Source organism: Felis catus, chromosome D1 (assembly GCF_018350175.1).
Source record: "Felis catus isolate Fca126 chromosome D1, F.catus_Fca126_mat1.0, whole genome shotgun sequence".
In the NCBI taxonomy this organism is placed as follows: Eukaryota; Metazoa; Chordata; class Mammalia; order Carnivora; family Felidae; genus Felis; species Felis catus.
In genome coordinates, this window is record NC_058377.1 from 19,727,516 (window position 1) to 19,740,123 (window position 12,608).

General features: G+C 46.9%; 1 long non-coding RNA gene and 1 other non-coding gene across 2 annotated transcripts; both read left to right on the forward strand.

Annotated features, from left to right (window-relative positions):
• Positions 1-4,194: 4,194 nt before the first annotated feature.
• On the forward strand, positions 4,195-8,339 carry LOC123380375. The gene is made up of 3 exons (XR_006586059.1): positions 4,195-4,989; positions 6,705-6,899; positions 7,264-8,339. It is a non-coding gene; the product is annotated as an uncharacterized LOC123380375 (long non-coding RNA).
• Positions 8,340-9,672: 1,333 nt separating this feature from the next.
• LOC111556863 lies at positions 9,673-9,834 on the forward strand. The gene has a single exon (XR_002736578.1). It is a non-coding gene; the product is annotated as a U1 spliceosomal RNA (small nuclear RNA).
• The last annotated feature ends 2,774 nt before the right edge of the window (positions 9,835-12,608 follow it).

Below are 12,608 nucleotides of genomic sequence, written 5' to 3' on the forward strand. Positions count from 1 at the left end.
CAGTAAAGCCTTGACTGTGCTGTTGACTTCTGGGTCCAGGCCCATTTCAGGTGCAAGAACCCAGCTCCAGTAATACTCCTGGGTTAGCTAGGTTAATGAGATCAGGAGTTTGCATTGTCTGCTTAACAAGTAACAATAGTTCTTCGTCTAAGCCATCAGCAAAGGTATAATTAAAAATAGTATAGGGGTGCCTGGGTGGTTCCGTTGGTTAAGTGCCAACTATTGTTTGCAGCTCAAGTCATGATCGTAGGGTCGTGGCATGGAGCCTGCCAGATATTTTCTCGCTCTCTGCCCTCTCCTGCTCACGCTCTCAAAAATAAAACGGTATAGCTGGCTGTATGAATGGCAGAAGGCCAGAGTTTTGGCAAGGACTGTCTCTAGTCAGTTACAATCAGATTCATCAGGCCTTTGAATACCTTACTGAATCTTCCCAAACAAAAGATTTGGGGAAAGGGGCGCCTGGGTGGCTCAGTCGGTTGGGCGTCCGACTTCGGCTCAGGTCATGATCTCACAGTTCGTGAGCTCAAGCCCCGCATCGGGGTCTGTGCTGACAGTTCAGGGCCTGGAGCCTGCTTCCCATTCTGTGTCTCCCTCTCTCTCTGCCCCTTCCCTGCTCATGCTGGGTCTCTCTCTGTCTCAAAAATAAATAAACATTAAAAAAAAAAAAAGATTTGGGGAAAGTCTTAGGAATAGTTTTACAGTCTTTTTCCCAGTTTAGGGGCGTCTATTCCATCAGTGGCTCTCCGCTTGGAGAGGTCTTGTTAGTGGGTTATAGCAGTCAGTTTGTTGCATCCAGTTTCTAGCCTGGCCTTCACCAACTAGCTTTATAATTAGTTAACATAAATCACAGAAACTGGGCTTATGTGTTTGGATCACAATGTTAAATTCCTCAACACATTTACGAGAGTCTTTGGAAAATTGTTTAGCTATGGCACATAGTTGGGCTTTTGACCAGGAAGTCAAGGAATTTGGGCAGCCCCGGCTTTTAACCAGGGAGTGAAGGAAGTTTGGGCACCCCTACCTCCTCATGTTTAACCTTAAATGGGGTGTCAAGCAGAGCTTCAGGTCCTGTAGGATCGGAAGGCTGTCAGGGTCTCAGGAGGAGAAGGGGTGTTCCGGTAAGGAAGACTACAGAGAAGAAGGTAGTAGAAACAGGGTAGGAACAATGGTGAGAGGTGGGGAGGGGGAGGAGGAGGAGGAAGGGGTTGAGAGGCTTCAGCCAACGTTTCTAAATTTGAGAGGCTCCCGGGAAGGTCTGAATCAGCTTCCTCGAGTTTGGAATTAACCACCCAAAGGAAAGTAAAACTTCCCACGCAGTGTTTCTTTTGGAGGCCTCCAGATACCAATTAAAATAAGCTTCCCCCTCATTTTGTTTGGCCTTCTAACGCTTTTCCAGTTATGCACACAAATTAACTAATTTGGGGATATCAAAACTGTCCCGTTTTGGCGAATGGAGTTATAACTCATCTCAGATAATGTGTCCGGCGGGACCGAAATTTTACAGCATGAAGGGCCATGTTCCTCAAACCTACATCCGGCAGGAGTTCCAGCAGGAAGCTATCAGAAGTCCCCTTAGAAGAATTATTTCCCGTAACAGTACTCACCGAGAACCTGAAACCCGGCTCTCCCACTCAGAATGGGGGAAGACAGAAGGCTCCCCTCAGCTATGAGTGAAGACAGAACCGGAACCGGAATCTGTGTTCCAGGAGGTGGTGGGCGTGCAATTGACAAGATGTAATTGATTAAAGTCAAAAGTTCACCTCGTGCTGAGAATTGCAACAGGACAGGTGCATAGGCGCGGCTTCAGTATCCTCCAGACCCTGTTTTGAATGACTCTTTGCAACGCTCACTTCATTTTGGAACCTTCTTCCACAACATCATCACCTAGAGACTGTAATTATGACAAGCACACAGTATACCACAGTTCCAATATTTGGCTGGAGTGAAACTCAGATGAGGTCTTCCAGATGGACTAAGAATTAAATCTACACGAGACCCGTGAATAGAAGGAGGAAAAACTAGGTTTTATTCAGTGCACGTGGAGGCCTAATAATGCAATTGAGACCCAAAGAAACACCGAAGCAGTTTTTTATGCTTTTCGGACAAAGAGATAACAAATTGGTGAGTAATTGACGGGATAAAGAAAATAGATGTTTGGGAGCTTTAATTAGCAAGGAATTATGAAGTGGAATTCGGCCGAGTTAGTAAATTACAAAAGAAAAAAAAGTAACAACGTTTGTTTCCACACCTTTCTCAGCTTTAAAGTCTCTGTCTCTGGTGATAAGGATGTCTTTTTAACTTCTTAGTAAGGGGAGGGTATCTTTCAAATGGAAGATGTATTTCCTCTTTGGAGGCGGGGAGACAGAGGAGGGTATGAGTGTTCTGCACCAGCTGTTTTACTAAGTAACTTTTATTTAAAATACTCACTATGCCAGGGGCACCTGGGTGGCTCAGTCAGTTGGACATCTGACTTCGGCTCGGGTCCTGGTCTCCTGGTTCGTGAGTACAAGTCCTGCATTGGGCTCTGTGCTGACAGCTCAGAGCCTGGAGCCTGCTCCAGATTCTGTGTCTCCCTCTCTCTCTGCCCCCTCCACCGCTTGCATTCTGTCTGTCTCTCTCTCTCAAAAATAAACATTAAAAAAAAATTTTTTTAAATAATCACTCTGCCAAAGTGGTACATTTTGAGGCAGTCTACCCTTAGTCCCTCCATTACCGATTCCTTACTTAAACATTTCTTACTTACAAAATAAATAATGTGTATCTTTCTTCTTAAAATTGAGTGTCTGAGAATTACATGAATTCGCCTCATAGTATGGAATCATGAACTCTTAAAAGTTTTAAGGCGGGGCGCCTGGGTGGCGCAGTCGGTTAAGCATCCGACTTCAGCCAGGTCACGATCTCGCGGTCCGTGAGTTCGAGCCCCGCGTCAGGCTCTGGGCTGATGGCTCGGAGCCTGGAGCCTGTTTCCGATTCTGTGTCTCCTTCTCTCTCTGCCCCTCCCCCGTTCATGCTCTGTCTCTCTCTGTCCCAAAAATAAATAAAAAACGTTGAAAAAAAAAAAAAGTTTTAAGGCTCCAAAGAATCAGTTTAATGAAGATTCGTCCATCAGGAGGTTCCTGCTGGTGGATCCTGAGCCAACAAATGAAGATTAGCCTTATTGTCATGGGAACTCAAGATAGTTGCCTTCCATGTTTGGTGGAACCATGTAAGAACATGTTTTTATACATCAATGATGTCCAAATATTCAGCCTAATAGGTGGGCAGTTGTCCCATAATAACATCCCCTCTTCTAAATTTCTTTGATGACTAATGCTCATTGCTCGCTGATACAGCGACAGATTCTCCCTCCAGGGTGCAAATTAGCCCCAAATTTCTGGATCTACATTCCATCGTGGCCCAATATATGCCCAACATTTCCACCAAACTGGGTTGCACACTATCCTCCAAACATTCCCCCCAAACTTCCTTGTCTCTGCCTTTTTGCTACAGCCTCTAAAATTCCCTCCCTCTATCCCATAACCCTCCTCTGTATGGCATACGAGGTTGGAGATCTCCTCACGATACAGTCGCCTGTGAGAGAAGATGAAGCTTACTGATTTCGTGTCTTACCAGATCCAGTGTTCCTCATCAGCCCCAACCCAATGGTTTAGAAGGAAGGCGAGTCTACCTAGATTTAGTGGAACTCAGTACGGCAATCGAAATCGTCCCTCTGGAGAATACTTCATCTCTATATGAAAAACTGAATGCCTGCGCCCTCAGGTTGCTCTGTCTCCTGCCTGCCTCCCAGCTCTGCTCTGCAGCAGCATCCAAAGGAGTGTGGGGAGGCAGGGGGTGGCTTGCTGGACCCCATGGGGCACGCAAAGACTCGAAGTCTTGGATGTCTCAGCCTCAGAAGGGAGGGAGAAAATGAAAAGGGGGAGTCAACCCTTTCTCTTCTTCCTCCCGCATTCCCTTTTTCTTCTTCACGTTCCTTGTAGAAGACTCCCGATCTACTTCTAGGCAGATGGATACCTAAGACCAATAAGAAGAAGGTCATATACTCAGAGAGCCTTAAAATTTTTTTTTCAACGTTTTTTTATTTATTTTTGGGACAGAGAGAGACAGAGCATGAACGGGGGAGGGGCAGAGAGAAAGGGAGACACAGAATCGGAAACAGGCTCCAGGCTCTGAGCCATCAGCCCAGAGCCCGACGCGGGGCTCGAACTCACGGACCGCGAGATCGTGACCTGGCTGAAGTCGGACGCTTAACCGACTGCGCCACCCAGGCGCCCCTCAGAGAGCCTTAAAAACAAGGACCTATATTTACGCTCCTTCCTCAGCGCTTCCTAACACGTCTTACTGTTGGAAATTGTACAGTTTTGCCTTGCTTGCGTAGTTACGGTGTCTGCAGGAAAGACAGCAAGATGACGAGCAAGGCCATTCTAGAAGGACCAGAACAGGTGGGGCAGGATGAGGAGGACAAAAGTGAAAACATTATCTAACTAGAAGGTTCACCAGAAGGAGAAGAACAAATGATTCAGAATGCTTTGGGAGAAAGAAGCCTTCTTTCTTTCCTCCAAGAAGCCGTCTTTGATCTCCGACTCTGTGTTGGATGCTTCTCTTAATGTGCCTCCTCTGCAGAATACCTAACGCGGTTGGACTTCAGACAGGGAGGTCGAAAGTCTTGTAAGCTCTCCCTGTGTTCCGCCTGCAGTGTGGCGACAGCAGGGACGAACACGGGTCAGCAAGGGGCACACTCACAGAGACTCCAGCCACTGGGCAGCCAGCCATCAACCAGAAAGGCCTCCCCAGCGTTGAGCACCGGGTGACCTTTGGACCTTTGCATGTTCCTGGAGCGAGGGACCCCAGTAACGACTGACGTGTAATTTCCTGCCAGCGAGCCGATTGGAGATTCTCGAGTCGGAGGCAATCTGATTTAAAGGAAATTAAGAAATCTGATATGCTTGGCGCACCTGGGTTTGTATCCTGAGACCCGTTCCACTGTAACAGGTGAGTTTATCCTGAGGGAGTTTGAACGTGGAGATGAACCCGTGCCTTCCTTGAGTCCAAATGGCAGGCTCTCTGTATCCATTCCCTGAGTCAGGTTCCTGAATTCACGTGCTCACGGGCGCCCGGGCGGCGCAATCTGTTGAGTGTCCGACTCTTGCTTTTGGCTCAGGTCCTGATCCCAGGGTCGTGGGTTTGAGCCCCACGTCGGGCTCTGTGCTGAGCATGGAGCCTCCTTGGGATTCCTCTCTCCCTCTCTGCCCCTCTCCCCTGTGCGTGCGCTCTCTCTCTCTCTCTCTCTAAAGAAAACAAAATGTTGGGGCGCCTGGGTGGCGCAGTCGGTTAAGCGTCCGACTTCAGCCAGGTCACGATCTCGCGGTCCGGGAGTTCGAGCCCCGCGTCGGGCTCTGGGCAGATGGCTCAGAGCCTGGAGCCTGTTTCCGATTCTGTGTCTCCCTCTCTCTCTGCCCCTCTCCCGTTCATGCTCTGTCTCTCTCTGTCCCAAAAATAAATAAAAACATTGAAAAAAAATAAAAAAAAAAAACAAAATGTATTCAAACTCAAAACCCCCAGAAGTTTCTAAGACCCATAGAATCATAAGGCCTTTCCCGTGCTTACCTCAAACTACCTTTCCAGCTTCATCTTCCACCAGCCAGCCGCATACACACCCACCCCCGTACCACACCAAACTACAATGTGGCCATTCCAATTGCTTCCTATCCTGAGCGTGCCAGGGTCACGTATACTTTTGTGCTTCTCTTGCACCTTCTTCCTCTCCCGGGAATGCCTTCCTGCTGACCTCTCCCTTCACTTGGTAACACCAACTCAAACTTCAAGACCCATCTCAGATGTCACCACCTCCCCCACCTCGGGACAAGTTACAAGTCCCTCCTCTGTGGGCTGGGAGCACTTAATGAACACTCTGGCCGGGAGCACGTGTATTTTACAGCAACTGGTTCCCGTGCCCTGGGCACTAACCCACCAGCTCCCACAGGAGGAAGGACAGTGGCCTGCCCATCTCTGTGTGCCCAGTGTACTGCAGGGTCGAGCGCACAGTAAGCACTTGATAAATCTTTCTGGGAGACGGGACATAGAGCACTGGCCAGGGAGCCTCTCAGTGGCCCTGGTGATGCTGCATGTTGGAGCACCGTCTCAATCAAGGCTTTTCGTACTTTTTTTTTTTTTTTTAGCTTTTTTAAATTTATTTTTTTTTAAATTTACATCCAAGTTAGCATCTAGTGCATCGATGATTTCAGGAGTAGATTCCTTAATGCCCCTGACCCCTGTAGCCCATCCCCCCTCCCCCAACCCCTTCCGTAACCCTCTGTTTGTTCTCCATATTTAAGAGTCTCTTCTGTTTTGTCCCCCTCCCTGTTTTTATATTCTTTTTGTTTCCCTTCCCTTATGTTCATCTGTTTTGTCTCTTAAAGTCCTCATGTGAGTGAAGTCATATGAAATTTGTCTTTCTCTGACTAATTTCGCTTAGCGTAACACCCTCCAGTTCCATCCACGTAATCGCAAATGGCAAGATTTCATTCTTTTTGATTGCCGAGTAATACTCCATTGTATATACATACCACATCTTCTTTATCCATTCATCCATCGACGGACATTTGGGCTCTTTCCATGCTTTGGCTATTGTTGACAGCGCCGCTATAAACATTGGGGTGCCTGTGCCCCCTCGAAACAAAGGCTTTTCCTACTTCTGACATCTCCAGGAACACCGGATTACGAGAGAGGCTCCGCTTGATCCCAAGCGAACATTCTAGAACAAGAAAAAGAAATGCTTTTAATTAACAAATTAGAACACCACCAAGAAGATTGGTTACTCCTGGGGTGATGTAACAGTGACAAGATACCAGACATCCCCACTCTCCCCCGTCAGGATTGGAACAGCACAACTGGAAAACACAGTAAGCACTTGGTAAATCTTTCTGGGAGACGGGGCATAGAGCACTGGCCAGGGAGCCTCTCAGTGGCCCTGGTGACGCTGCACTTTGGAGCCCTGTGTCAATCAAGGCTTTTCCAGTCGGCGTCTTTGAAAGTCCCCTCTCCCCACACAGACTTCTGAAGATTCTTCTCTTATTCGTTAACTCGGTCTCAATAACAGAAGCCACACCCCCAGGCGTATGGCAGTGCAAAATGTACTTCATCGCGTGGTCTTACGTGATTCTCTCGATGTTCCTGAAACACAATCCCGGTAGAAGTGCTCAGCGGAGCCAGGCAGACCTTGTCAACTAGGTCAGTCGCTGTTCCCCTCCCTCCTCTTGCTTCCAGGATCGGGCACTGTCCACACACCCAGATGCTGCAGGCATCCCTGAGTCATGGCCCGGATCAGACCCCAGCCCTGCTCCAGCTCTCCCTTGGATTCTAATCATGGCTACCACTGAGCTCTTCATCTGTTTCCAGTAGTAGTGTCTCCTTTTTCTCCTGTTTCTGTTCAGGGGGCCCCCTCCTCCAGCTACGCAAGTCAGCACCCATTCAATTCTGATACCGACTACCCTGAGTTGTCGAAGACCCCACAGGCCCAGCCCCCAGAAAGACGGCCCTCACTTGAAACGCCAGCCCCAAGTTGGGGGCCCCAGGTCACCTGCACTTGTGGCCAACTGGATACAAATTCAGGGAGTTTCCTGATCTCCTTAGGTCTCATAATCCATTGGAAGGACTCACAGAACTCAGGAACACACTGTATCTATGATCGCAGTTTCGTTATGAAGGATCAGGACCAATCAAATAAAGAGACCAGAGGGCGAGGTTTGGGGAGCCTGGCCCAACAGTGTGTCCACCAGCCACGAAGCTCCACTGAGCTTTTCACTGGGGTTTCACTATGTAGGCATGATTTACCGAACCATTGGTGATAAGACTGAGCTAAATCTTCAGTCCCCTTTCCTCCCCAGAAGAAGTCACATGGTACTCATCACACGGTGGTCTTTCCAGCAGGACCAGGCCCTCCCCACCCCCCAGCCATCTCATTCGCATAAATTCAGGTGTGGTCCAAGGGACCACCAGGAATAACAAAGCTTAGAAAATTCTAAGGATTGGGTCACGTGGGTGGCTCAGTCAGTTGAGCATCTGACTCTTGATTTCAGCTCAGGTCGTGGTCTCATGGGGCCCTTCAGGCTCCATGCTGGGCTGGGTGTGGAGCCTGCTTGGATTCTCTCTCTCCCTTTCTCTCTGCCACCTCCACCTCACTTGTGCAGGCACTTCCTCTCTCTCTCTAAATAAACTTAAAAAAGAGAAAGAATTCCAAGCATTTTGAGTCTTCTTCTCAGGAACCAAGAACAAAAGTAAGTCCAATTCTTTTTTTTTTTTATGTTTATTTATTTTTGAGACACAGAGAGAGACAGAGAGCAAGGGAGCATGAGCAGGGGAGGGGCAGAAAGAGGGGGAGTCACAGAATCCGAAGCAGGTTCCAGGCTCTGAGCTGTCAGCACAGAGCCTGACGCTGGGCTTGAACTCATGAACCACGAGATCATGACCCGAGCCGAAGTCAGACACTCAACTGACTGAGCCACCCAGGCGCCCCTAGTCAAAATCTTTATTGTAAAACAGGTACAGGAAGGCTAATTACTTGCCCAAGGTCACATGGTTGGGTCTCAAACCCAAGAAACCCGGTACAGAATCTACATCTTAAGTATTCTCTTTCAGTAAAAATGTTATTGTTGTTTTCAAATGGGTCTTGCACACTGCTTATCAATTTTATTCCGAGATAGTTCAGTTTGGGCATTGTAGTGTGATCGAGATTATCTTATAGTTTTAAATAATTATCACAGGTATATATGAAGATCACTGGATTATATATATATTCGGTATACAGTCCCTTTACTAACTATTATCTCTAACAATGTTTCCATGGATTTTCTTGCAACTTCAAAGCGAACAAACATTTTCTACCCCAATGAAGATTATCTTACTGCCTCTTTTCCCACTGTTATGCTTCATTTTTCTTCTCTACTTGTGCCTGCTTTTCCTTAAGCAACAGTGTTGACCAAAAACTCCATCCAAAGTCAAAGGAGAGATCCCAAGAGGTGTTTTGGGGCTCCAGAAGTCCCTTCCCAGCAGAGGGGGCAGTTGAAACGAATCTTGAAGGAAGACGTGCCCAACGGGAGGGGAGAGGGTTGGTGGGTCAGGACTGGACCTGAGAGGGCTGGACAAATGCTTATTTAGTTCACTGATTTCAGTAGAAGGTTGTAGAAGGTTTGAAATGCCATGTTGCAGAATCAGATCTCCACACAGGGGAGCTATGGATGCGTTTTGAGCAGAGGAGTGACGAGAGAACAGTACACACGGAGCCGATGGAGATTGGGGAGCATGGGAGAGTTTGGAGGTGGAATGGGAACTTCTGCTTGAATTTTTTATTTCGTGGGTTTTTTTTTAACATTTTGTGTTCTGTGGATGCTTTATAACATGCGCTGTGCCTAACAGCACATTATGAGCTTCATAAAATAAATACATAACGGTAGGTATTGAAAGATTATTTTCACAATCAAAATTTAGACACAAGTGCGTCAGAGAAGCAACATGTTACCACCACTAAGCAACCGCGATACTATCAGATTCAGGCAATTTATTCCTAAACCATGAAAAGATAGAACCAATGGAAGAAACCCAAAGGAATCTCAAAGACTCAGAAACTGAAATGAGGACAATTTTGTTTTGTTTGTTTCGTTAAAGATAGCCACTAAAATACTTACCTGGCAGGGGAGACACCATAATCACGAAGGCGATTTTCCCAGGGCCAGGCTTATCCATTGCACTGCGGATGTGCTGACCCCTGCGATTTCCCCAAATGTGGGAAACTTGACCGTGTAATTTGTGGTAGTGGGGACTGCATTTGCGTTTTCCCCTGAAAAGAAAAAAAAAATAGCCACTAAAGACAATTATGAATATGGTGGTTAACTCCAAGTGTCTATGTGAAAAGATTTCAGTGATAATCATATTTGCTTATTATAAATGATTTAAAGTAATTATATGAGGAGCTCCTGGGTGGCTCAGTTGGTTAAGCATCTGACTTCAGCTCAGGTCATGATCTCACAGTTCATGGGTTCGAGCCCCACGTTGGGCTCTGTGCTGACAGCTCAGAGCCTGGAGCCTGCCTCGGATTCTATGTCTCCCTCTCTCTCTCTGCCTTCCCCCACTCGTGCTCTGTCTCTGTCTCTTAAAAATGAATAAATGTTAAAAAAAATTTTAAGTAATTGTATGAAGTGTTTTGGACTGATGATTCCCAAACATCAATCCTTAGACAGTGCTGAAGCTTGATAAAAATTTCATCCCTTTGTAACAGAATTATAAAACAAAACCAGAAAATGTAATGATCTTTCCATTAATCTAAATATTTAATTAAAGGGCTGTCTTTTGTTTTTGAGAAGGTGAAAACACCTTTTTGGGGGAGGGTGGGGGTTATTCCCCTTTAAAAGTAAGATGATACTGGGGCACCTGGGTGGCTCAGTCAGTTGAGCATTCAGCTCTTGATTTTGGCTCAGGTCATGATGTCGCAGTTCGTGGGTTCGAGCCCTACGTCAGTCTCTGTGCTGATAGCCTGGAGCCTGCTTGGGATTCTCTCTCTCCATCTCTCTCTGCCTGTCCCCTGCTCGCACCCTCCGCCATCTCTCTCTCTCAAAATAAATAAACTTTAAGAAAAAAATTTTAACTAAGATGATAGTAACCACAGATGCTAGATTTTTTTAAAATATTACTTGGAAAGGGGCGTCTGGGTGGCGCAGTCGGTTAAGCGTCCGACTTCAGCCAGGTCACGATCTCGCGGTCCTGTGAGTTCGAGCCCCGCGTCAGGCTCTGGGCTGATGGCTCGGAGCCTGGAGCCTGTTTCTGATTCTGTGTCTCCCTCTCTCTCTGCCCCTCCTCCGTTCATGCTCTGTCTCTCTCTGTCCCAAAAATAAATAAACGTTGAAAAAAGAAAAAAAAAATTAAAAAAAAAATAGATAGATATTACTTGGAAAAATAAAAAGTTGGCAACCATGTCTTGGCTTTATGTATTCAGCATTTTTGTGGGTAGGGATTTTTTTTTTTTTTTGCTTGATTTTTTTGTTTCTTGTTTCATAACTCATAAAAATCTCAAAGTCTGGGAACCGGAGACTACAGATTACAAACTGCAGGTGCATCTCTGTCCACCAGATGGCAGAGCAGCTCTACACATAACTTCCTGAGGCTCCACCTGTGCTACCTCTGCCTGCTGGCCCTTGGCAAGCATCGTGAGCTTATCTTCCGAATAACATCTTAGTTTCTCTTTTAAATATTTGCCCCCAACAAATATTGTGACCAGAAGCATTTTACATCTCAGCCTAGAAATGAATTTCCCCTACGGTATTATGTTTAGGCTTGCCCTGTCTCTCTCTCTTCTCTCTCTGATTATTATAAACGTCTGTTAATAAAACAAAGACCTAATGGAGCATTTGCAGAGATATAGAAAGACAATGTGAATCAGGGAGGGACGGGACGGGGTGGATCCTAACGTTCATCATTCTGATGCACTATCACACACACACACACACACACACACACACACAGCTGAGGCTCATTATGTGTAGAGACATGGACATAAGGCAAGAGGGGGACGAAGGCAGGAAAGGGCAGTTGGGTTGATCAGAGGGAATAGAATTCCTTAGGTCCCGGAAAATACAGCTACTTAGGAGAAACAAAGAGGAACGCTATACTGCCACCCAGTGGTGTGAACTGTTTCTTTCCAGACAGATGCAAAGAAGATCTTCCCATTCGGCTGGGGATGGGTGTCCAAGGCCACGGTCCCCACCACTCTTCTGTCACCAACCAGCACCTGATGCAGGTGTGAGGCGTGAACCCAGTGGTCAGTATATTCGTAGACCTTGACCATCCAGTCGCAGGCTTGTCTGAATGAGGGGCTGGTGAGGACTTACTCGGTCTCTGGACTTAGCGTTTTGCAGTTTCAGGTAATATCACAGCTGACTGTCCATGCACACTAAGAACCAAAGCATCACCCTAGGGCAAGAGACGCCTAACCATCATATGTGGTCAGCTTTCCCTAAAACCCCCCATTTCAGAAAACCTGAGTACGTCTGCTATTCTCCCTCAAATGCTTTGTCTTAGCAGAAAATGACTGCCTGCAGAAAAAGTCCCAAGTCGTCCTGAGAGCATCTTGGGAAATCACCTCCTTGTCCTAAGCCAGGAGAGCAGAGCCCAGGAAGGGACCCAGGGCCCTCTCCGGGTGCACACGAAGGAAAAAACAAGGCACTGTGCTTCCTCCTACTCCAATTTGGAGAAGAGACATTTTCATCCTCTTTCCCTCCTTCCGCCTTCTACTTTCACTCCCCAAAGCCCTTCTCTACTACACTTTGGGATTTGGCAAACTGGGGTTAAAATTCAGACTACCTCCCCTGCTAGCTGGATGACATTACCCACGTTACTTGACCTTCTCTTGCAGCAGATGAAGCTAACAGAACCTCACCAGCGCCCTCTTGTGGGGCTTCATCCTCAGTCTAACCTCTCCTATCACCTACCCCCCCCCCCCCCGCCATGTTTCCAAATCAAATCACACACTCTATTCCTGCTTTCTAATCAAAACTCCTCTCTCTTCAGTGTCGGGATATGCCAGTTTCTGAGAAAGCTCATTGAATTAATTTACAATAATG